This window comes from Marmota monax, unplaced genomic scaffold (genome assembly GCF_021218885.2).
Source record: "Marmota monax isolate L192 unplaced genomic scaffold, Marmota_monax_Labrador192_F-V1.1 WCK01_AAM20220418_F8-fsc00005, whole genome shotgun sequence".
Taxonomy (NCBI): Eukaryota; Metazoa; Chordata; class Mammalia; order Rodentia; family Sciuridae; genus Marmota; species Marmota monax.
In genome coordinates, this window is record NW_026692254.1 from 5,469,221 (window position 1) to 5,493,806 (window position 24,586).

At 43.0% G+C, this 24,586-nt stretch overlaps 1 protein-coding gene across 6 annotated transcripts in view; it reads left to right on the top strand.

Moving 5' to 3' along the window:
- The first annotated feature begins 2,472 nt into the window (after nucleotides 1-2,472).
- Nucleotides 2,473-24,586, top strand: part of Rin2 (Ras and Rab interactor 2) — a 219,928-nt gene continuing 197,814 nt past the window's right edge. For 2 of the 6 annotated variants that reach the window (XM_046434911.2, XM_058576453.1), the window contains exon 1: nucleotides 3,121-3,272. The gene's annotated coding sequence lies outside the window, so the exon portion shown is untranslated. Of the gene's footprint in view, nucleotides 2,898-3,120; nucleotides 3,273-9,160; nucleotides 9,223-24,266; nucleotides 24,560-24,586 lie in introns of those variants that run through there. The other 4 variants (XM_046434922.2, XM_046434931.2, XM_046434917.2 and 1 more) reach the window with 4 other exon arrangements.

Consider the following 24,586-nt stretch of genomic DNA (forward strand, 5'->3'; position numbering starts at 1 on the left):
GGATTGGCTTACTTTGCTTAGCATGATATTCTCCAACTCCACCCATTTACCTGAAAATGTCATAATTTTATTTTCTTTTAATGCTGAGTAATATTCCATTTGTGTGTGTGTGTGTGTGTGTGTGTGTGTATATATATATATATATATATATATATATATATATCACAGTTTCTTTATCCATTCATCTATTGAAGGGCATCAAGGTTGCTTCCACAGTTTAGCTGTTGTGAACTGAGATGCTATAAACACTGACGTGACTGCATAGTATGCTGTGCTGTTTTTAAGTCCTTTGGGTATAGACCCAGGAGTGGGATAGCTGGGTCAAATGGTGGTTCCATTCCAAGTTTTCTGAGGAATCTTCACACTGCTTTCCAGATTGGTTGCACAAATTTGCAGTCCCACCGGCAATGTATGAGTATGCCTTTTCCCCCCACGTCCTCACCAACACTCATTATTGTTTGTATTCTTGATAACTACCATTCTGTCACCTCTTAAGTTTCAATAATTTTAGTCTTTGAAATAAACTAGCAATAAACACATTAACAGGAAAAATAAAGCATATTTCTTTTATGAAAAGAAAAGAAAGATATTTATTAATGTGCAGAAACATGGGAGCCATATGCCAAGTATGAGATTCAAAGAAAGGGCCTGATAGTTGAAGCTTCAATAACATTTTGAGCTACAGAAAGAAAAGAGGCTTGAGACCACTGTAAAGGAGGTGACAATACAAGTCTTGGGAGGGTGAGAAGAGGCAAATGCACCCAGCAAAGGTCTCATTATGCAGATGAAGTCTTCCAGGTAATAGTAATCAGAAGACCACCTGTGGCAATTCTGTTTGGGCCAAGTGTCAGACCCCATCCCCTCCTATGAAAAGATCTTTCCTAAGCAGATAAGGAAGCCCCAGGTGTCCTGTTATGGAGAAATTTGAGCTCTTCTGAATTGCCCCTCTTAAGTTATGCTGAAATATATTTCTGGTGGTCACTCATGTCTATGTGCCAATTAGAAAGACAAAAAAGGTGCTTGAGTCATGGCCATGCTGGGAAAGAACAGATATAGGGGTACAATGATCAAAGATCTATCTTTAAAGAACTGACAGAAACTCAGAGGTTGTTTGGAAAATTGGAATAAAGATGGGTTGGGGGTTTATATGGTTGGGAGTTTGCACAGCTGGTAGAGTAAGTCATGCTGGTTAGACCATGATCTGGTTAATCATTATCTCAGGACTGGTTCTATGAGGTGGCCCTGGAGAATTTTGTATTACTTGAGAGGGCAACCTGTTTCCCATGAGATGACTGCTCCTGCCCTTAGGAGGGAAGCCTCAGTTCCTGTCATGGGGTAATTGTCCCCCATTCAGAGGGTGATCTTATCATGGGGTGATCTGTGAGGCTCTGCTGTTCCTAGAATCAAAGGTGACTGCAGACATAAGGCAATGACTGAAGACTTTTAGTTGTCACTCCAGGGGTCTGGCAATTGAATGTCTTCACATATCTTCAACATATCTTAGTTACTCTGATCTATATGCCCTCAGTTTTGAAGGTGGATGAGCTAGGTTAGGTAATTTAAGTGCTAAATGATCTTGCATTACACCCCTTAAGTATCAACATGTCTATCTGATGAGCTGAGCGGGTCACAAACTTTAAGGTAATAAAAAGGAGACAGACACAAAATGAAGGCAGAGATTTCAGGCTTTATCCTGCCTTCAGTTAGCCATTGGGCATCTATAGGCCTAAATGAAGAGAGTGCTTTTAGCAAAAGCAGCCTAAGTCTCTGTTATAACATCTTCTAAAATTCCAGATAATTTACTTATTGACGTTCATGACTTCCCTTCTGTCTCCAGCCTAGTCCTCAAGAACGTCCGTTGGATCAGGGCAGGGTGATCTTTCTTTTACTCCCCAACACATCCCAAGCATTAGAACAGCATCTGGCACATAGCAGGTACTCACTGTTCACTAAATGAATTTCTTGAAACAAGAAGAGGAGCGCAGCAGCTTATGTTTTGCTGGAACCTGAGCTAATGACAAATAACTGATAAATATTGAGATTTTTGAAAGCCACTATTCACAAGCACCAAAGAGCAAGGAAATCCAAGTTCCCTCTGTTACTGATCTGCATAAACAAAAACAAAAATAAAGCCTTTGTCAGTTTCTTTTCCACTTCTGTGCAAAACAGGGTCTCTTTGACACCTGTGAGCTTCCCTTTGTGACACAGGCTAGTATGGTAATTCTAACACTGTCACCAATTATCCCCCAAAGGAATTGTACCCCTCAGGAAGGGAGAAAATTCAGCAGATGACCAAGGACCCGCCTGACTCAGAAAAAAATAACAGCTGGTTCCCAGTGGGGAACTGGCCGCGCACCTCCCTTCTTGCATGCCTTTCTGAGCGGCCTCCAGTGGGGTTACAAAGGGCCAAACCACATTCCGCTGCCGGCCTCTCGCGCTCAGTCAGGGCCAGGCGGGGCCGGGCAGCCCAGCACACATTCAACCCTAAGCAGTCCCCTCGCCAGCTAGGATCTTACAGACTACCCTCAGCGGGGCCGCAGCCGTCGCCAGAGCTCCTAGAGCATGTCCTATGCTAAAGATCCTGCCTGGGACAAAGGACCGCAGAGAGCGCTGGCCTCCCGGCTGCGGGGTGAGGTTTCCCCAGCCTGCGCTGCTGATCCCGGATCCGAAGCTGGGCGGCGGCGCTTGTTACCCGAAGTGGATGAGCGTCTCTGCTAAAGAAAGGAGAATGGGAAAAATCTCCAAGAACAAAACCCGGGTCCTCCGTGGGGAGTGCAAAGGAAAGGGGCGGCGGCGCGAGGCGGATTGCAAGGCGGTCCAGCCAAGTTTGCTCCGGGCTAGATAAAACTTTCGGACCTCAGTTTCTTCGGGCCTCAGACTGGATTTCTGGTAACCGGGTAAGTGCCCGGGGCGGACGTCAGGAGGGGCGGAGGGTGGGCGGTACCGGGGGATGGTAAGGGAATGGCCAGACCTGGGGTCGCGCAGGCGCTTTGCTCGCCATCTCCTACCCAATCGCCCCCGCCCCATCTCGGCGAGTCTGGAGGGTGGCTGGGGAGGAGGGGGGATGGCTAGCGCTTCTGGCGAGGGGAGGGCGGGAGGCAAACACAAAGCTCTTCCCTCCCCTCGTCCTCCTTCTCCTCCCCTCTCCCCCTCTTCCTCCTCTTCTTCCTCCTCCTCCTGCTCCTCCAGGGCGGGGAATCCCAGCCCCGCGCTCCTCTGCGGGGCCACCGGTCGCCCCCGCCTCGGGGACCTGCGGGGAGGGCCCGTGAGAGGTAAGGGGCGGCAGCTGCGGAGACCCCACCCCCTGTGCCCGCACCTGGTCGCGAAGCTGGGGGGGTTCCAGGCTAGTGTTGCTACCTCACACTCTCCTTATCTGGAGGAGATTTACGGGAGAGAGCCCTCGAGCCTTCTCCCCAGGTCGTAGGGGACGGATGGGGGAGGAGGCATCAGGGACTCCGGAGGTCGGGATTGAGAACAGGGTGACGTTCCCCAAAGCAAGGCGGCCTCTGGTCTAGGAAGGGTCACTGGGTGGCCTCCGCAGACCTCTGCGGGGGTTGGGTGAGTGGCAACTGCAGGTGGTGCAGGCTCGATGGCGGGAGGTGCAGGTGTGTGTGTTCCTGTGTGTGTGATTGTGCACGTGCACGGGAGTGGGGAGTTGGGGACCTTTGTTGAGTTCTACCTGCGGCCCCCTGCGGCGTGTCAAGTATGCCCTATGCCTGTGTCTGGGACCTGGGCCCCGAGTCACACACACCGGGTGAGACCCCAGCGGGAGGATCAGCGAGCCCGGGAAGGGGGCGCTTGGACTGCCTGAGTGATTGATGGAGTCGCCTCAGGCGGAGGAGGAGTCCTGGGTTCCTGCCGGGAAGGAACGGGGCCACTTTTCCATTTGAGGCCTCCTTGCCCCCTTCAGGGCTCGGCCTCCACCCTCGGCCTCGGCTTCCACGAGTGCGGTGTCCACCCACCAGCGATGGCTCGCCCCTGGATGGTCGGGGAACCGCCGGGCTTCCAGGACTTAAGCTTTAAAGCCTGTGACATGTTGCCAAGAAATACAGGGCAAGATCAGCCCCTGGGCCCTGAGAGGCGCCTCTCTTCTCAGAGCTCTCAGATCCCAGGGGCTTTCCTAGTTCAGCAGAAGAGGCTGCACACAAACCCCCGCACACATTGTAACCGCACTTTTTGGCACATTGGGGTTTCTTAGGAACATGTTGTGATCCATAAGAAAACTTCAGAGCATTCCTTCACCAACAGGACTTTATAAATATTGAAGCAAAAATAAACATTTGACAGCACTCAGTAATTAAGTTTAGTATTTTAATGTGGTATTTTAAAAAAGAAACAGAATGTAAAAATATTCATGATAAACAATTCATGATCAACATTTTAAATAAAGATGGGTTGTTATGATGCTGCATCATTGTGCAATGGAAGCAGTCGTTTACAATCCCCCCTCTCTCCCATTTGTCTGGTTTCCCCACTCTGTGGTTTTTAAGGGGGGACAATGGCATGCCACAGATTGGGTAACTAGTCATGTTTGTTGACTCTGGAGCTTCTATTGACTTTGTCTCTAGTTCAAGCATAGAAGGATGTTTTGATAAGTGTTTATAGAGGTACTTACTTCCCATTATGCCTCAGGTTTCTCATGTCTCTGGGACACGGGTACATTCTTCATGCTTTCACCTCCTTAGGGGATGTCACAGGCTGTGGTTTGGGAGGGCTCTGAGTGGTGAGGGGCTTTGGCATGTGGGATTTTGGGGAGAAGGCAGTTGACATAAGCTTTGGGGTTTGCTTTTGATATTTGGAGGCTGAGGACATTGGGGAAGACCGACCAGGACCTCCCTGTCTGAGACATTCTCCTTCAGACAGTTAAACAGAGAAGAGAAATCCTTATAATAAATAGCCCACACTTGACCTCTAGAGTAGGAAAGGTGGGGAACCATGGCTCCTTCTAGGACAAGTTGTGTGCTTGCTGAGAAGGAGCATCCCAGCAGCTCTCTTATCTAAAGGTGTCCTCACCCACTACCTACTCTAAAGAGGAGTTTCACTTTTCAGAAATAACCTCCTTACTGGGCTAAACCCTCATCCTCTATTTGGAGGAGACAGACTAGTCATTTCTCATCTGTCAAGGGGAGGTCCACATTAATTGGGCCCATTCTTCACATAATCCCTACATTATGTCAGTTTGATGTTTTGCCTACTTCTCTTGTACATCCATCCCACCTAATCTAATGATCCTTCAAGAATCCTAATAGGTTCAGCAAGGAAGTTTTCCTTGACTTCCTCCTCCTTTCCCTGGAAAGGCAACCCCCCAGTGCCATCAGAATTCCTTATGTGCATGTGTATATGTATCCTTTCCAGGTAATATTCAGTGGACTCCACTTGCTGAAGTCTATGAACTTGCTAGGTTTCAAAATCGTATCATAGCCTTACGACCTACTGCTGAAGGAGTTAAGTGTTGAATAAATGAATGGACAAGTTATCGCTTTTTCAAAGCACTTTGAGGACTTACACAGAAAGAAGTATATACTTAGGAAGGTCATACTTAGGTCCCTCTTGGGAAAGCAAATAATATTTTCATGGCGCTTTATAAAATAGTTTTTAAAATAGTAGCTCAATTGTTTCTCACAAAAATAACCTTAACTGCATTATTTGGTGAGGAGATGGAACCACAAAGGGGTCAAAGCACCAAGGCTGGAGCCAGGATCCAAGTCATTCTGCTGCATCCCAGCTAGACTTGCTAAAGGTAGACGTGCTCCAAGGCAGACTCCAGGCAACATGGTCTAGAACAGGAGACACCAAGCTGTGTGTTAGGATGCAATTTTATTAAAGAATTAGTAGAGATACAGTGGTAAAATAAGTTAGGAAATGCTAATGATAAACTGCCTTTGTAAAAAGGCAGGACTTCTCAGAATCTTTATTATTATAATGTGCATTGGGACTCTAGGATGACATCATAGTGTGGAATGGGGAATGTTCACCAACTTCATCTGGCCACAGAACACACTTTCCCGCAAAGTCTCTTCTGAATCCAGTGTTCCAATAGAGTGCACGTGGGGAAATAGTGCCAAAAATCTTCACCCAAAATTTGTAGCTGATTAGATCAGTTTCCAAGGAAGCTGGAGCCCATCCGCTAGGAGTACTCAGGGTGGTAAAACAAAGCTCCAGATATTAGGCAGGCATAGTAATCCTTCTTTGTAAATTTGGAATCAGTTATTGGTTTGCCAGCTCTGTGCATCTGATTGACATGAGTCATTTCCCCGGGTTTTGATCAGATCTGGGACTCGGGAGCTGCCCTCATCCTACCCAGAAGGGCTTGTTGGAGGGTTGGGCAGAGCGCAGCAAACCAGCCTTTCCAATTCTTATGGTCTCAAATGCAGCTGTGCATATGGGATGGAAACCCTGGGATTCTTGTACTAAGAGCACCATTTCATCTTGGTTTATCACATCCACTGAATGAGAATATAGACCTACTCAATGAGTTTTCAGTTCCCTTTCTCCCTGGGTACTGGCCATGTGCATTCACTAGGTGGTTCATGTTTACATTTATTCCTGAAAAGTGCCCTAACAGTAGATTGCAGGCAAACACCAACATAGATGCACCCAGTTTCAAACGAGGGTGATATGAATTGGGGGCTGCTAACAGTGGATCCTTCATTCCAGGAGGTATATGTTCATATGCACCTATTGTTTGAAATTGGTTGCTTCTAAGATTTGCCTGCAACTGAACTCTTAAGGAACCTTCCACAGATCTGTAACCTTGGCTATTCAGGCTCAATTGCAAGTAAAGAGAAGGTGAAGTGGGGAAGCAGAGTTTGTATTTCAGTGACTCAAAGGAGAATTGTGGGCTAGCAGAGAAGCCCCATGAAAGGTGATAGATACAGTAATCAAAAAGAAAGCTGCATAAATTTAACATTCATCTCAGACAATTCTAGTTTTCTAATGCTGAGTAAATCTCAAGATTTGTTTCATAGAGTTTTCCGAAGTATGGAAAGCAAGGAGTCTTATTCAGAGATAAGTATTAAATAGGGTGGTATCACAGAAGTCAAGGGAAGGAGTGTTTTGTGCAAAATAGACCTACAAGGTGGGGTGGGGATACCAAAGGGAGGTGAGGTAGATAATTGAAAGGATAATGACTTTTGAGTCAAGCCAAGGAGTTCAGGAGAGTGTGTGTGAGAGTGTCTATGAGTGCATGCACACTTTTATGTTTTTGCATGTGTGACCAAGCAAGAGGGTAGGGAGGAAATACATACTGAGTGTGATTGTTAACCCACTGAGTTTAAGAGTCCTCTATGTCACTGACAGAAAGGTTCAATAAGCAACAAGAAACACAGGGAGCCCCTGGGGCCCAGCAGGGAGAGAATCGGGAATAGGTGAACTTGCCCAGGGAGAAACCACAGGTCAAGCAGGAAAGGGGTGAAGGTGGAATTTGGGAAGCTCATGTCTAGGGGGTGTGGAGAAGGGGACTGTGAAGCTGGGGAGGAGGAAGAAAGAGGCTGTGCTGATAAACTGGACAATCTAGAACTTTCAGCCTGCTGGTTTATGGCCAGTGTCTATTGTGATTGGTCAGGACCCAGGGTATTCCAGCTTAAGCATTTCTAGTGTTAACCAGAAGTGTGGAGATTCTACAGAGTGTGAACAGAACCACCCAAGTTAATGCAGTCCTTTCCAGTGAAAGGACTCAAGAGCATTAAATGCATGAATGATTAAACCACACTGCTTTTTGTAGTAGAAACTGTTTTTAAACTCTCTAATGTTTTGGTAAAATTTTAAATAGAGCTATTTTGTTAAAGACTCTAAGAAAATAGAGCTATATTTTTGTTTTTCTTTTTCCCAGTGAAACCAGGGCCTCCCACGTTAGGCAAATGTTCTACAACTGAGCTACATCCACAGCCCAGTTGGATTTTCTTTTTTAAGTGAGGATATATATATATATATATATATATATATATATTTTTTTTTTTTCAGCCTGTATGAGATATTATATTTCTGGTCAAGAATCTTTGGTTATCAACACCTCCATTACTAATTTTGAATACCCCCCCAAATTGGTGGACTCTAATTGAGAACCTCTGATTCTATATTGGGTAGAAAAGGTTAAAAAAGCGTATTGATATATATTTTAAAACCATCTTAAGACTTACTTAAATGATATTGTTGAGATTTACAGTATGCAAATGAGAAATGAATTCAAGAAGTATCGTAATTACTGCTGTGAGTTTATATGTCATTTTTATTTGATGACAACACGTGGCCAAGTAACACTTCACAGAGGTAGATATTAGCCTGCAATCCCCCACTTGCCTGAAATTCTCAGAATTTGAGTCATTTTAAAAATCAGACTTGGAAACATTTGTTTTAATGAAGAATTTCCTTTAACTGAATAGATCAACCCAAGGAATGGGATAAAAAGATATTTTGGTTTTTACGATACAGATAGAATTTTATTTGCTAGATCAGAAATTCAAAATTCAGAAACCCAAACATGTAGCTGCTTTAAATAGCTAGATGAAATTCAATTTGTTTTATGAAGCATTTTTCTTCCTGGTGAGAGAAATTATCACATTATTTTTTTTCCCAGATAGTTAACTCCCCATTGCATTTAAATTATGACTGGCTTACAAGAATACTTTTGAAAAATGAATGGAGGCCAATGTCTGTCCTCCGTTTCCTGGGTGGTAACCGAGGGCTGCTGCATGGTTGATTGCACCTGGACCTTTGAGTCTCCCAAAGTCAGCCAAAAGCCCACACCTGGTCCAGAGCTGTAGTCAGCAGCTGCCTCTGTACAGGACCAGCCCTGGCCTTTAGCTGACCTCCACACACAGGTGTCAGAATACAGGAGGCACCTCAACACTCATCATCCTACCATCCGGATGTTTGTCCCCAAAGCGCTGAATGTTCATGACTTTTCATCACCCAAAAGCTTTACCCTTCTGCATGCATAGTCTACTGTTTGTACATTTCCTCTGGATTCCTTTCATGGCTTCTGTGCACAGAAGAAATCTTTCCAAGTCCTCAAACAACTACACATTCATATTTTCTTTAAATGTCTGTGGTTTCAGTTTTACAGATTACTGTTTAAATTCATTTGGAATCATTTGGCAGGTAGTTTATGAAGGAAGAAGGAAATTTAATGCTTTTTTTTTTATCAATAATTTGCCCTCAGGCCCAGTAACATTTGGTGAATAAACTGTTATTTCCAGCTCTGTGACACATGCATGTGGAAGGGTAAGTCCCATTCCAATTTCTGCGCCTTTATCCTCCCACTAAAAATTTCTTGGCATATTTGCTCATTAGTCCTGTGTGTGTGTGTGTGTGTGTATTTGCATTTTTTTTGTACTTGGGATCAAATACCTCAGGCTGCATTACCACTGATGTCCCCAACCTTTGTTGTTGTTGTTTATTTATTTGGTACTGGGGATTGAAATCAGGGGCACTCTACCACTGAGCCACATCCCCAGCCTTGTTTTGAATTTTATTTAGAGACAGGGTCTCACTGAGCTGCTTAGTGCCTCCCTGTTGCTGAGGCTGGCTTTGAACTTGTGATCCTCCTGCCTCAGCCTCCTGAGCCACTGGGATTTAGGCATGTGCCACCATGCCTGGCCTTGTGTTTTTGTTTTTTGTTTTTTGTTTTTGAGACAGAGTCTTGCTAAGTTGCTGAGCCAGGCCTCCAACTTGTGATCTTTTTTCCTTAACCCCACTCCCCGCCAATTGCTGGAATTACAGATGCATGCCACTGTACCCAACTCAGTCTTTTCTCTTTTTTAATTTAATTTTTATTGGTTCTTATTAGTTATACATGATAGTAGAATGTATTTTGACATATCATACATATACAGAATATAAATTCTCATTCTTTTGGTTGTATATGATGTAAAATTACATTGGTCGTGTAATCATATGTGTACATAGGATAGTAATGTCCAATTCATTCCACTATCTTTCCTATTCTCATTCCCCCTCCCTTCCCTTCATTCCCCTTTGTCTAATCCAGAGTACTTCTATTCTTCCCTACCTTCCCCCTCTTATTGTGAGTTACCATCCACATATCACAGAGAACATTTGGTCTTTGATTTTGGGGGTTGGCTTATTTTGCTTAACATGATATTCTCCAGTTCCATCCATCTACCAGCAAATGCCATAATTTCATTCTTCTTTATGGCTGCCAACTCAGTCTTTTCAATCTAATTTTATTTCATGGGATTTGTTTCGACTTACATTAAACCTACACACTAATTTGAGAAGAAACTGGATCGTTTTGGACCCTCTTCATCTGGTAAACCAGGTCCCTGAAGCCTGCAGGCATCATGTACATTCTGACCAAGTGTGTTCACGGGTCCCTGGGCTGCAGAGATATGGCTTCTGGTTTCAGCGTTTCTGGGAGGTGTTGGATCTTGGCTGACTCCAAGGTTCATTTGTAATCTGGCCCATGCAGGGCTCCCTTTATGATTCTTGGCCTCAAGGATCTTGTAGCCTGACACATTACTGGCAAGGACAGAGCTGTGTGGTCAGTGCTTGACTTGGGAGACAGACATACTAGTGTGGAGTTTGAACTTGAAAATCTGTGTTATTTTCCTTTGCAATGGTTTTTCCCCCTTGGAAATAGGATCCAAATGAGAACAAAGGCAGAGGTTCTAGAAATTTTTTTTTTTGCTCTTTTTTTATTAAGAAAACACAGAGAAGATGGAAGAGGTTCCTCTGATTCTAGGCTTGACTGTTGTTGCCAAAAGATAGAGACTCTACCCCTGTGGGCCATAAAAACATCAGGTTTCATGCTTATGATCAAAGAAGTCTAGAGAAAAGTCTGGGAGAGAGGGAGGGATTGGCAGCCAGTGCAGTGGTAGAACAGGAGCAGACTAGAGGGTGTCCCTCCCAGGCTGAGGAAAGTGCTTCATTTAGAGTGGCTTCCTCAAAACTTCTTTTTTTTTTTCGCTCTCTCTACTGATTTCATTTTTTAAAATTAATTAATTTATTTTTTTATTATTTCTTACATACATCACAATAGAGGAGTGCATTACTTTCATATTTTTTTTTGCATTTCAATTCTTAATACATCTTTATACCACAATTTATCAAATCTCTGTCTATAAGGTATGTGGACACCAAATTCACATCTTCATACATGAATTTTGTATAATGATGACGTCTCCTTCCACCATCCTTGCTATTCCCATTCTCCCTCCCTTTCCCTCCCACCCCTATTCCCTATCTAGAGGTAATCTTCCTCCCTTGCTCTCCCTCCCAACCCCATTTTGAGTCACCCCCCCCCCTTATATCAGAGAAGACATTCAGCATTTGTTTTTTTGGGGGGATTGGTGGAACCACCATTTGACCCAGCTATTTCTCTTCTCAGACTATACCTAAAGGACCTAAAAACAGCATACTACAGGGACACAGCCACATCAATGTTTATAGCAGCACAATTCACAATAGCTAAACTGTGGAGCCAACCTAGATGCCGTTCAGTGGATGAATGGATAAAAAAAAAAAAGTGGCATTTATACACAATGGAATATTACTCAGCACTAAAAAAGAATAAGATCATGGCATTTGCAGGGAAATGGATGGCATTAGAGAAGATTATGCTAAGTGAAGTTAGCCAATTCCCCCCCCCAAAAAAAAATACTGAATGTCCTCATAGCTTCTTATCTTCTCCATCAGGGTTGGGTGAGGTCCAGCATACAAAACGACAATAAGACATCTCCCTGTCCCTCCCACAAGGTGGAATCCCGTTCCTGGCCATCTGTCCATGGGGTGCCCTGCCCATTCTTTCTATATTTTGGAATTCCTACATTAACAGTGTGTTCCTAGTATTCCAAAATAATATTATATATGATATTCCCTGGGTACATATCATGCCCCAATTATGCCTAATATTTTTAGCCATTGTTTTTCTGTAAACAGTTTACAGGGTGGCCTAATGCTATACATATGATCTAAATAGTACTGTTAACCTACTCCAGTTTAATGTTGGCTCAGGTGATCCCCTTCTCTTAAACTGTGGGATTCTGGGATTAGAGGTGGAGGCATTTCCAAGAGCAAGGCTAGGAAAGGGCAGGAACAGGGTAGGTTCTAATCTTCTTCCTATCCAAGGTTGATGTGGTCGCCTGTAGAAAGGGCACTCAGTCCTGTCCTGGCATCTGATAATGACTCACAGTGAAAGGAGTGGCTAAGCTGTGATGGATGGATTCATTGGTCTTAGCTATTAGCAACAGGGTTCTAGGCAGGAATACCAAGTGCAAAGAATGAGAACCAAGGGGGGCATTGGAGCAAGGAATCCATTAGGGTTCCACTTAGCATGCAAGGTTCCTGGTTGGGTTCCACAAAACAAGCAGAGATAGATGGTCAGGGTGTTGGGGACATGGTCCAGACCCTCTGAAGACTTTCAGACAAGGAAGGAGAGGCAAGGACTCTTGGGTCAACATCTCGTCTTAAAGAATCAGACTGTATGGGAAGAGGTGAAAGTCTGAGGGAAACAGTCTAGACAACAAATAAATGCTTAGGTCCTACATGGACGTGTGCCCTATTTTTTTTTTTAATTTAAGTAGAAACAGCCTCCTTTGTCTATAACTGGAGATTTGGAAGATCTCTGTCTTAGGCCAGGTTCCCTAGAAGCAGACCCTGAGGTGGGGATTCATGTGAAAATGGACTAGGACATGTCACAGGAAAATAGGGGATGGGAGAGATGATAGGAAGGGAAGCCACGCAAGGGTACATATCCCACAAAGGCCACAGAGGCAAACTTGGGCACACTTTCACAGGAAAGTTCTGGAAACAGTGTAGACCCTCATCAGAGTAGCCAGACCAGAGGCCAGATTACTGGAGTACTCATACCCTTGTGTCAGTCAGACTTTGGCTGAAAGCCACCCCAAACACTTCCAGCTCTCTCTGCACACAGGCAAATCAAGCCCCCAAATCCTGAGGGCCATTCTCCACCAAAACAGGTGCCACCTATACAAGTGAAAATGCACAGGAACATGGTAAAAGGATCTGAGGATATGTGGGCAGACCACTGGCACCTGTGGTCTGGAATGCCTATTCTCAGCTGCACACAAACTGGCAGGGCAGAGTCTATGTTAGGAAGATAGGCTTTTTCATTTCCTGTGGTCTCCTAAATGTGTGATGAACAGGAGGTTTTTACTACCCTCTGCCAGGCATGATAATATGTAGGTATCAGCTTTTCATCCCTGTGACAAAATATCTAAAAGAATCAAGGGAAAAAAAAAAGTTTGTTTTGGTTCACAGTGTAAGAGATTACAGTCTGTGGTTGGTTGGCTGTGTTGTTTGGACCTGTGGTGAGGCAGAATCTCATGGCAGGGAACACATAGCAGAACAAAGATACTCACTTTACCTCGCTGCTGAAAGTGGGGGTGGGGGGCAGGGAGGGAGGGAGGGAGGAGTGGAGAGAGATCCCAATATTCCCTTCAAAGGCACACTTTCATTGACCTCACTTCCTTACACTAGGCCTGACCTCCTAAAGGTTCCCACACTTAACAACAGTGCCATGGGCTGGGGTCTGAGCCCTTTGTGTATGGGCCTTTGGGAGACATTTAAGATCCAAACCATAACAACATAGCTGGCCTCCTGGCCTGTGAGTCGTTACACCAACCCACCAGAAACCATCTTTTCCAGCAGTCTTTGCTTCTCACAATTCTGTTGTGGAATTTTATGCATTAGGTTTTATTACAAATATTCTGTGTAATCATTGGATGCCTATTGAGATATAAATATCCTTCTTGGAAATAGTTAGCTTTCTGTTTCTATTATTATTGGCTCCAGGTTCCCTGAAGAGTAACTGATGAGGTGTTGGACAGAGAATGTTGACTTCTTTTTTCTTTGGGCTGGAGCTTTTGGAGATTTAACCCAGAGGTACTTTAAAACTAAGCCACATTTCCAGTCCTTTAAAATTTTTTTTTTAATTTTAACACAGGGTCTCACTAAGTTTCTTAGGCCCTCACTAATTTGCGGAGGCTGACCCTAAACTTGAGATCCTCTTGTCTCAGTCTCCGTGGCCACTGGGAGTTCAGGCATGTGCCACCACACCTGGTTGGATAGAGAATGTTGAGAACCTTGGATCTAGGAAACCAGAGAATGTGATGATTGAATGGAAATTTTCCTAGTCATGTCAGGGCACAGTAGCACACACCCTCACTCCCCAGGCCAATGTTTTTTAAATCTTTAGTCCCTGAATACACATAACAGCATCTGAGTCCATATATATCATCCTTCCTCCATCCTTGCTGCACTGGTCTTCCTTCTTCTCCCCTCCCCATCTCTAGCAGGTTGCACAGGCCCTACCAATAGAAGCATAAAAGGGCTAGGTATGCAAATTGCTTCAAACTAACCAATCCCAGGAGGCTGCAGAGGCGAAGCATGTTGTTGCCAGGGGGTTTTAATTTAATGTGAAGATCCTAAGAGGGATAAACCACCAGGAAGAATTCCACACATCTGCTTTTCTAAACAGGCAGCAGCTGAAATGGTCCTTGAGACAAAGAAGACAGAATAACATGGCAGGACCACATGGAATCCGATGAGATTTTAAATGTCAGGGTTCAAGATCTCAAGATACGGGCTGGGGATGTGGCTCAAGTGGTAGCTTGCTCGCGCCTGGCATGCGTGCGGTCCGGGTTCGATTCTCAGCACTACATGCAAACAAAGATATTGTGTCCGCCGAAAAACTAAAAAATGAATATTAAAAAATTCTCTCTCTTTAAAAAAAAAAAGATCTCAAGATACATCACAATAAGATTTAATTTAAGCTATTGTTCTAAGATGGAAATATATCTCTTTTAGTTTCTTTAAAGGCATGGTTTTTTTTCATCAAGTTTAAGAATCAAGAAATAATAAAAATAGTAACTGCAAGAGAAAAAATTATTAACTAACAACAAATGAAAAGGCACAACACAAAAGGAATGGACAACATTTTAGCTACTATTTTCCCATAGCTCATTTAAAACTCTGAGTTGAGCTAGGCAATGTGGTACATGCCTGTAATCCCAGGGGCTCAGGGTGACCAAGGCAGGAGAACTACAAGTTCAAAACCAACTTCCGCAACTTAGTGAGACTTACAATTTAGCAAGACCCTGTCTCAAAATAAAAAGTAAAAAGGGCTGGAGATATGACTTAGTGGTTGAGTGCTCCTGAGTTCAATCCCTGGTACCAAAACCAAACAAGCAAACCAACAAACAAAACTAGATTGTCAGAATTATTTATATCTCCCATGGAAGAAAGTATAAAGTTTGAAAGCCTTCTGGGAAAGACATACTAGGGATTTCCAGAGAAAATAAATCTGGTATAAGAACCAAGACTTCATATTTTGCCAGGATTGTGATTGGGAGGTGCTGGGGATTGAATCCAGGGCTTCATGCATGTTAAACACATATTCTACCAACTGAGCTCCACCCTCTACCCCAGGGTTATGATTTGTTTTCATAAAATAAACATTCCAGAAACAGACAAAAACTGATATAGCAAAATAGCAGTTGAATGTTGACTTAACTGAAGTTAATATATGACTATATGATCAACTCTGTGGTTAAGTATTATTTAATTTACCAAAACTTCTTTAGAGGAAACATTTTTGGTGAGTACTGAGAAAACTCACACACACACACACACACACACACACACACACATGCGCATATATATATATATATGATAAAATTTGATTTCAAAAATTTTTAATGCAGCATATGAAAATCCCAGCACAGAAATAGATAAACCAATTAACAGAAAATCACTGTGAATAAATGTTTGCAAAGAATAAGACTTCCCTTGCTCTGAAGCTTAGGTAGTATGTTAGTCAGTTTTCCATCACTGTGACAAAATTCCTGAGATAAACAAAAGGAGTGAAGGTTTATTTTGACTCACAGTTCCAGAGTTTTCAGTCCCTGGTTGCTTGGTCTGTTGCTTTGGACCTGTGGCAGCACAGTACATCATGGCAGGGAGTGTGTGAAGGAGGAAGAATGTTCACCTCATTGTGGCCAAGAACGAGAGAGAAAGAGAGAGAGAGAGAGAGAGAGAGAGAGAGAAGGGAAGGGGTTGGGGTCCCAATATCTCCTTCAAGGGCATGACCCCATAACAAACTTCTTTCCAGTGGCTCTACCTCCTAAAGGTTCTACCATCTCCCAACAGTGCCACAGACTGGGGACCAAGTCTTTAACTCATAGACCTTGGGGAACATTCAAGATCCAAACTATAACAAGAAGAAGGCAGGAAGTGTTATTTTTCTTGTAGAGTTGCATGAACTCAGCCACCACCATATGCCACAATCCAGTGACCCTGCCACCTGGTCTGTCTTTTGTCCCTCTCTTGTCTCTGAGCTACTTCCTTCCTGGGTGCTGTTTTCATGTTCTGCAGTTTTAACCCCTCCTTTGCGTAGACCTTGATTCTCTTGCCTGGTCTCCTCCAGGGTACTCTCCTGACTACTTCCAACCCTGGCTGAAGCACACTTCCCCTGGGCTGTGCCTGTACCAAGCAGAAGGACATGGCAAGCAAACCAAGTTCCAGCGTTCAGGTTCAAGGGGTTCTACCATTTCCTGGTCCACCTACTCTCCTCTTCAGATCAGTCTTTGAGAAACTTGGTTTTAAAGGTACATTTTTATACGTGGAGAAAAAGAAGTAGGAACTAATACAACCCTAGCTTCATAACGGTGTTTTGGTCAACAAGGATCTAATATACCACAGGGGTCCCGTAAGATCGTATCACCTAATGATATCATAGCCATCTTAGCTTGTGTTAGTGCACTCTGGGATGTTTGCACAACAAAATCATCCCATGATAGCATGCTCAGAACATATCCCTACAACATATCTCCGTTGTTACACTCCATATGACAGTACTTGCCCCTCTTTCCTTTCTCCTCTCTTTGATCCTATGTTATTTCATTTAATTAAAATATTCTGATGGCAACCTTCTAAATTGATTTCACAATCCACTAATGAGTTATGATTATTCCACTCTGATTCCTCCTTGCTCAAACCTTCCATATCCTCCTTCCCTCCTTGCTATTATTTCACCGAGAAACTAGAGCTAATCTAATCAGAGGAACTTCCACCCTTCCCATCCCAACTTGTATCTGCCTCCCTTTCTCTGCCTCCACGTGCTCTGCTTCCCTTTCTCTTTCAGTGGATGGACATTTTTGCTCCTCTCTTGGGTTCATCTTCTGCTTTTGCAGTAGATCCTGGCTTCTTTCCTATACTCAAGGACTTTACTGTAGCTATTGTGACTCTCTCTACTGGATCATTTCCATTTAGGCATGATTATACTAAAACTCTGCCCATCTTCATAGAAACTTCTCTTGACGCCTCATCTGCCTCCAGCTCCAACTTCTACTTTCTCTACTTCATTTTCCAACAGAATCCTTGGCAGGAGTTTCCATGCTCCGTCTCCAAGCCCTTCCTCCCATTCTTTCCGAGCTCTTCTCTAGTCAGGATGCTGTATCCAGAACAGATCTGTCAAGGTCTCCAGTGACTTCTCTGCTACCAGACCCAGTGGTCAGTGTTTGAGTCCCATCTCATTTAATTCTCTAGCAGTATCTGATGTTGAACCAAGGGGCCCTTCTGAACACAGCTCCCTGTGTGCCCGCATGTGTCGCATGCCATGAAGCTGGCCCTGGGAATATGCAGATCTCATGTTACATGTTGCATGAGACATAAGCTTCATCTGACAAATGCTTCAAAATCCCAAGTAGTAATTATAGTATCTAAGGGTACTGAGTGCTCCCCATATGCCAGACTCTCTGCCCTGGGCTTCACATATGAGGCCTCATTTTAAAATGCTAACAAGCCTGTTAGGTGGTTCATGTGTCCTCACAGTACTTATGAAATAGTTGTATTTCCCCTTTTTGTTCAGATTGTAGAAACTGAGGCACAGAGAGGTAAAGTAACTTTCTTACTTAATAAAGTAAAGAAACCACAGTTCATATCAGATCTGTCAAAACCAGCTACACTCAGGAACTACTCTGTCTCCATAATTTTTCCACATAGAAAATAGTGAATATCCTTTTTCTAGGGCTACATAACAAAAACCACAGACTGGGCAGCTTAAAAGAGAAATTTATTGTCTGACAGGAGACCAGAAATTTGAGATCAAGATGTTGGGAGGGGTAATGCTTTCTCTGAGGTGCTAAGGATGGATCATTCCAGGCCTCTCTCCTAGCTTCTGGTAGCCTCCAGCTTTCTTTATCTTGCAACTGATTCAATCTAACCCTCAGTGTTCACATGACATTCTCCCTGTTGTATGTACCTTTTATCATTTTCCTTCTGCACATGTCTATGTCCAAATTCCCCTTTGATATTGGATTAAAGCCAACCTCCCAATCTCATTTTAACTAGGCTAAATCTGCATAGACTCTGCTTCCAATAAGGTCATACACTGGAGGTTAGAACTTCAACATAACCTTTTTGGAAGGGTACAATTCAACTCATAACCAAGTGTAAAGTGAGAGAGACATCAGATATCCAGAAAGTGTAACCAGTGCACAAAATCAGAAAACAGTCAGGCATTTTCAGTGAGAAGTAGTTATTCCATGGTCAAAATGCCCGACGTGAATTGCCTGTGTCCTGCCTTGAGCAGCCAGGTGAGTGGGGTGCAGGGGGTGCTCTGGCACCTTCTCTGGAATGTGTACAAGTAAAGAATGGGAGCTGAAGGCTTCCTTGGACAAGTGAAGTGAGTGATTCTTGACCATGGATTTGGGGACTTGTTGTCCATTAAACCCATGTCACTGCATGATCTGTTTTTTTTTTAAATATAAATTGTATTGGTATATTAAAATTATACATAGGAGTGTGATTCATTGTTACATATTAGTACATGCACACAATGTAACAATATAATTTGGTCCGTTTCATTCCTGGTGATTTCCACTTTCCCTCTCCTCCTCCTACTCATTGGTTCCCCTCCATTCCTCCACTGGTGTCCCTTTTATTTCACAATCTTCTTTTAAAGTCATTGTTAGGTGCCAGGCACATGTCTCTTGAGATGTAATCACCTAATTCACTTTAACTACTTCCTGCTGGCTTCAGTTCACTAGATTCCAAATTACTGTATTTGGGAGGTAAGTAGTAGAATTTCAAAATTCCTGATAATAGAGTGATTCTGATCATAATCACTCTACTATCATGGATTGTGACAAAGAAAGAAAATAAAAACAATTCAGTACTGATTCATAATTATTATAAAATACTATGATAGTGTGATTTAAATAAAATGAATCATTTTAACTTCTGTAAAATTCATTACCGTGCCCTTGATTTGCACCTGACCAGCTATAGTTGCTCTGACCTTGTAAGTTCCTTTATTCTAACTCTGAGGTTCTGTCCCAAGGAGCAATTGCTCTCAAGGGCTGTCAATCAGCTATCACAGGCAGGACTTACCGGCCTTTGTCTCCAAAAAATTGATAAAGAAAGAGTTCAGGTATCTAAATTCAGCTTACATAGGGCATCAACAATGACTTAAATATCAATTTTTGTCCCTTCCTACCACCAAGTAGCCAAGCACAAGTTTCCTGAAGCAGGTGAGGGAAGAGATTCTTGGGATTACTTTAGAGGACAGGATGATGGAATTACGTAAAGAGCTCAACACAACCAAACTCTGATTTCTGTTTCCAAAGAAAGTCAGATATGAATGTGGACTGGGCACATTGTATTTTTCTTAGAGCAGCATGTGATAAAAGTGATGTTTTTGTAAATAGAGAAGAAGTGGAGAAAAGACCAAGAGTCAAAGATTGCAGTCAATGCAAGAGGCATATTTGCCATTAGGAAAAGCTATGATTCTCCCTTATCTTCTACCATTGTGGCATGTGATGGAATTGAAATATCTATAAAAATCTTCCATATTCAAGAAAAATGAAAGAAGGGACTGGGACCCATGCATGCACTGTAGAGTACTAGTTCTTAGTTCAACTCCGTTGAATGGTAGGGACTTCCTGAGTATCCAAGACCATTGCTCTACTGCAAGCCATTGTCCTCTGTGGGGACGATGATACAATAGGATTTTGTGTTATAAGAGATCCCCCTGCCTGCTGATTACAGATAGGATTTCAGTGGAGCAAGAATGATGTCAGGGAGACCAGATAAGAACAGAATGTGGTTGTTCAGAGAGTGGTGCTGGACTACAGGGAAAAATTAGAGACAGAATTTGGAGAATGATCCAGCAAAACTTTGATAAATTGGATGTGAGGAGCATGCAAGAGAGATAGAAAGAGAAAGAGAGCGAGTTCAGGGCCAAGAATAGTGCTGGGCTTCTCCTGACCACCAGCACCAGAGGAGGAACTAACTGTTAAGGAAATGGCAAATGTGGGAGAAGAAGTCGTCTTGACAATGAAGAGTTTCATCTGATAGGTGTAAAATTTGACAAATCTATGAGAACCCAACTGGAGGTGTCAAGGGGAGTTAGTTCCAAGAATCCAGAGCTTGAATGAGAGCTTTGGGCTACAAAAAGAATGGAACCACCTAAGAAAAGGGTATGCTAAATAAGGTTTCTGAAATTCCCAATATTGCCATTCAAGTGTTTATTTCCCTTAGCTTCCTGCTTTGAAGTGGTATTTAAGATGTTGGCATTTGGTTCCCATTAACACCAGAGTCTAGTGGAGGTATTACTGCCTTCTAATTTGGGGTGAACACATCATTTGATTTCAGCAAAAGACCAGAGATGGAGTCCTGAGAACTAAGATCACAAATGGTCATCATGAGAATCAATATTTAGTGAGCACTCAGATGTGTGTGTGTGTGTGTGTGTGTATGTGTGTGACTTCTAGGCAGGGCATAGTTCATGCCCTGTCATTAAATATTTATTCCCATATTTAGGATGGAAACTCTTATACCCATTCTACTCTGGGAAAACAGAGACTTAGAGAACATAGGTAACTTTCTCAAGGTCATGTTAATCAGTTGGAGAAATAGGGTTTGGGCCCACCTGTACCCATGGCAGAGCTCAAACACCATAGCGACCCTTTCAGTCCTCTGGAAGTCAGAGTCTAAGGAACACATGCATTCCATGATCCTGCATCATCATGTTGAGTATGGGTCTCTGTATTCAAAAGCTGCATCCTTTAAGGGGTACCCAAATCTCCAGTTCTGGTCCAGGAGAAGCTGTAGAGAAATGCCCATGAAATTTGATTTTATAGTTTCCCTCTGAAATAGAAATGCTAATAACAAATATTTGTTATATTCGACTTCAATACTCTGTATGCCCTCAAGTCTACCATTAACTTCTTTTCAGTGACAGTGATTTCCCCTTATTCATGATCTCCCCAGTTTTAGTTACCTGCAGGCTGAAAATATTAAGTGGAAAATTCCAGAAATAAACAAACCCTATGTTTTAAATTATACACCATTCTGAGAAGCATGATAAAATATCACTCTGCCCATCCTGCTGGGAACATGAATTATTCCTTCGTCCAGTGTATCCATATATTCACTATCCATCGCTTAATCATTTAGTAGTTTTCTTGGTTATCAGATTAACTGTAGCCTTATCAGTATATTGCTGCAATTATTCTATTTTATTATTATTGTCATAAATCTCTAACTATGCCTAATATATAAATTAAACTTTATCATAGATATTATGTGTAGGGAAAAAGAGTTTCCCTCTACTTTCCCTGTAGTTCTATGAGGGTTCTTTGGCTAAATCTAGGAACCCCAATTACTACAAGAGCTGATTAACAAGAGAAAAGCACAAATGTGTTATTAAATGTACATGTGCGTGGGGACCTACACTGGAAAATGAAGTCCAAAGAAATGATCAAAGCAGGATACTTTCTAAGTTTTAAACAAAGAACAATAAATCTGTAAAGGACTGATGAATGGATATCTGGATTAGGGTGGAAGAGTCTAGAGATGTCACTAAGAGATATATGGTCAGGGAGTGTGGAAGCTCAGGGAAGATAAGAGTTAGTTCAGAGTTTGTTTATTCAGGTTTATTGCAGCCCAATTGCCAGTCTCTGGTGAGCAAGACCATTTTCCAGCCTTGGTATGAGAAGAACATCCCTCCCCAAAGAATCTTTATGGCTTCCTGGCTATAAGAAAGACAGTAGAAATGGCCCTTTCTGAAGTTAGTTTGTTATAGTTCTGATCTGGAATGTCCCCCAAAGGCTCATGTCTTGAAGGCTTGTTCCCCATTTGGTGGCACTACCAGGAGGTGATAGAACTTTAGGAGGTGGGGCCTTGGTGGAAGAGGTGAGTCACTGGGGGTGTGCTTCCCATCTCCTGTGAGATAAGCACCATTTATTGACTCACCCCTTGGCCATGATGTTCTGCTTTTCCACAGACCCAGAAACAATGGAGCCAACTGACTATGAACCAGAAAACTCTGAAACCATGAGCCAAAATAAATTTTTCCTCCTTTAAGTTCATTTTCTCCGGTATTTTGTCACAGTGCTAAAAAAATAACACATGGTTCCTCAAGTGATTTCAGCTTCAAACAATCAATAACTTCAATACAGCCTATCTTGATATAGCACATGCTCAACTCCTTCATGTGTATAGGGAAAAAAATCATAGCTTGTATAGGATTTGGTAATATCCATAGTTATGGGTGTCCACTAGTGGGGTCTTGGAACATACGCAAGACCACTGTAGTTGATTAAAGAGAAAAAAGAAATAAGGGAGGGAGGTGTAGAGCTTTAGGTGCGGGTCCATGTAAGAGGGAACACTTTTTATCCTGGCTTATCTATCCATCATTAGTGGCAGAGTGTTTTTGGTTTTAAATGCTGAAACGTTAAAAAGGCTGTGTGATCAGGGACCAAGGGAACAGGGGGAGTGCTGTGGTTCTGGTCAACTAGTTGCTTGGCTACCTTGTCATGAGGGGTAGAGATGCGGAATCAACACACAGACTCCGGGAGCTGGTGAGAGAACTGGCTGGAGACCCACCTCAGGTCATCGTCCAGTAGCTCAGTTTATTTTTGGAATGTACACAATTGTTATAGGGTTCGAGTGGGGCGTGCCCATCAATCATACACAAGCAAGATAGTATCCATAAGCCAATCATCTTATGCCTAATGTAACCACCTATGAGGATGCTCTAAATAGTGCTATCATCAGGAAGTGTCGTTGTCCCTAGGGGAGGGGGTTTCTAAGTTAGAAGTTCCATGTCGAAGCTCCTGGCTATCAGTTTCCCTCCTGGCCCCACAGCTTGGCAACGTAACCACAAGTGCTAAGGGTGTGGTTTCACTAACGGCTCGCTAGAGCAGAGCACCCCATCCTGCAGGCGTTCCTATCAGACCCGAACAAGTGTAGATTCTACAGCACTCCGAGCTGCTCATAGCTGCTAGCTGTAAACCAAAAGTTATTCCAATAGGGAGGACAGAGGTGAAGCTCTTTAGAAATATCTGGAAGGAGGCCCCAAGCCCCAGGAATAGATTTCCCTCCACATCCACTAGGTCCCTCCTGCCTCCTGCTCACAACCGGCTGAATGCTGCAGATGGGAGCAGGTCTCACCTGTGGGGAGCCAGAGCCGGCTGAGTCCCCGGCCTCACTCATAAAGCAAAATAGTGTTTTAGGATCTCAGCTCTGCATTCTTCACACATTTTACCAGGAGAGTAAAATCCCTAGTATAAAACTGCACCACAGGAATTTAACAGGCTTTTAAAAATTGTTGATTGGATCTGACCTCTCCATAGCCTTATGGCTCCAAGAAATGGCCATTTAAAACTAAATCTTCAAGTAAATTGACGCTTTCCTCACAGCAGAAATAGCCACCATTATTTCCTTCTAACTTTATATTAGTTTCTGGCTGAGAACTGATCTTCCATATGATAAATGGGAGATTTCCTATTCATATGAAATCTTTAATTTCTTGAGTGTCATTTTCATTGTACATGAATTTGAAAAATACTGTGAATAATCAAAATGTACAAGTAGAGCAAAGGCTCTCTTTGTGGAATTCCCAGTTTTTTTTTTTAAAAAAAATTTCATTCTTTATAGTCAAATTTTACTGTTAGGAGCAAATGGAATATTAATTGACTTTTGAGAGGCTTTGGGCATGTGATTACAATCAGCACCTGCCATTATCCACAGTCTTCCTGGTGTGTATTTCCAAAAACTAAAGAAATTTCTCAAAGGGAAAATAATGCTGCAGAAGCTATTTTGCAATTGTGGGTGGGGGGTGGGGGTGGGGCATGCCTTTGTTTGGAATCTACCTGAATATATTTTTGTTTCTTTGAGAAGGAAAAATAAAGTCTCCTGATAAAGGAGTGGTAACATTAGAAATGTGAAGGGTTGGCCCTGGGTATTTGTAAGTTACCTGTATGCACCTGCTTCCCTTCCAGGTGCTAGAAAAGAGGCAGAATGTTCAGTGTTGAAACAAGATGGCAAATTAAAGTTGCCTGAGCATTGACGTGGACAAAGAACCGGAAATAACAGAAATACTCCCAGAATTGTGGAATCATATCCGCTGATTTTACAAAAGGGGACAACCAAATCTTAGAAAAGTCCAATAATGTGCCCAAGTTCTTATGCCTAGCACCTTTAACATTTGGAGGCTGTTTGCTGTGTGCTGAGCATTATGGTGGGAACTCTTGCCTGCTTTACTTCATTGAGGGTCCCCACACAGTTTTGAAAGGTAAGTACTTGATCCACAATTTCCATA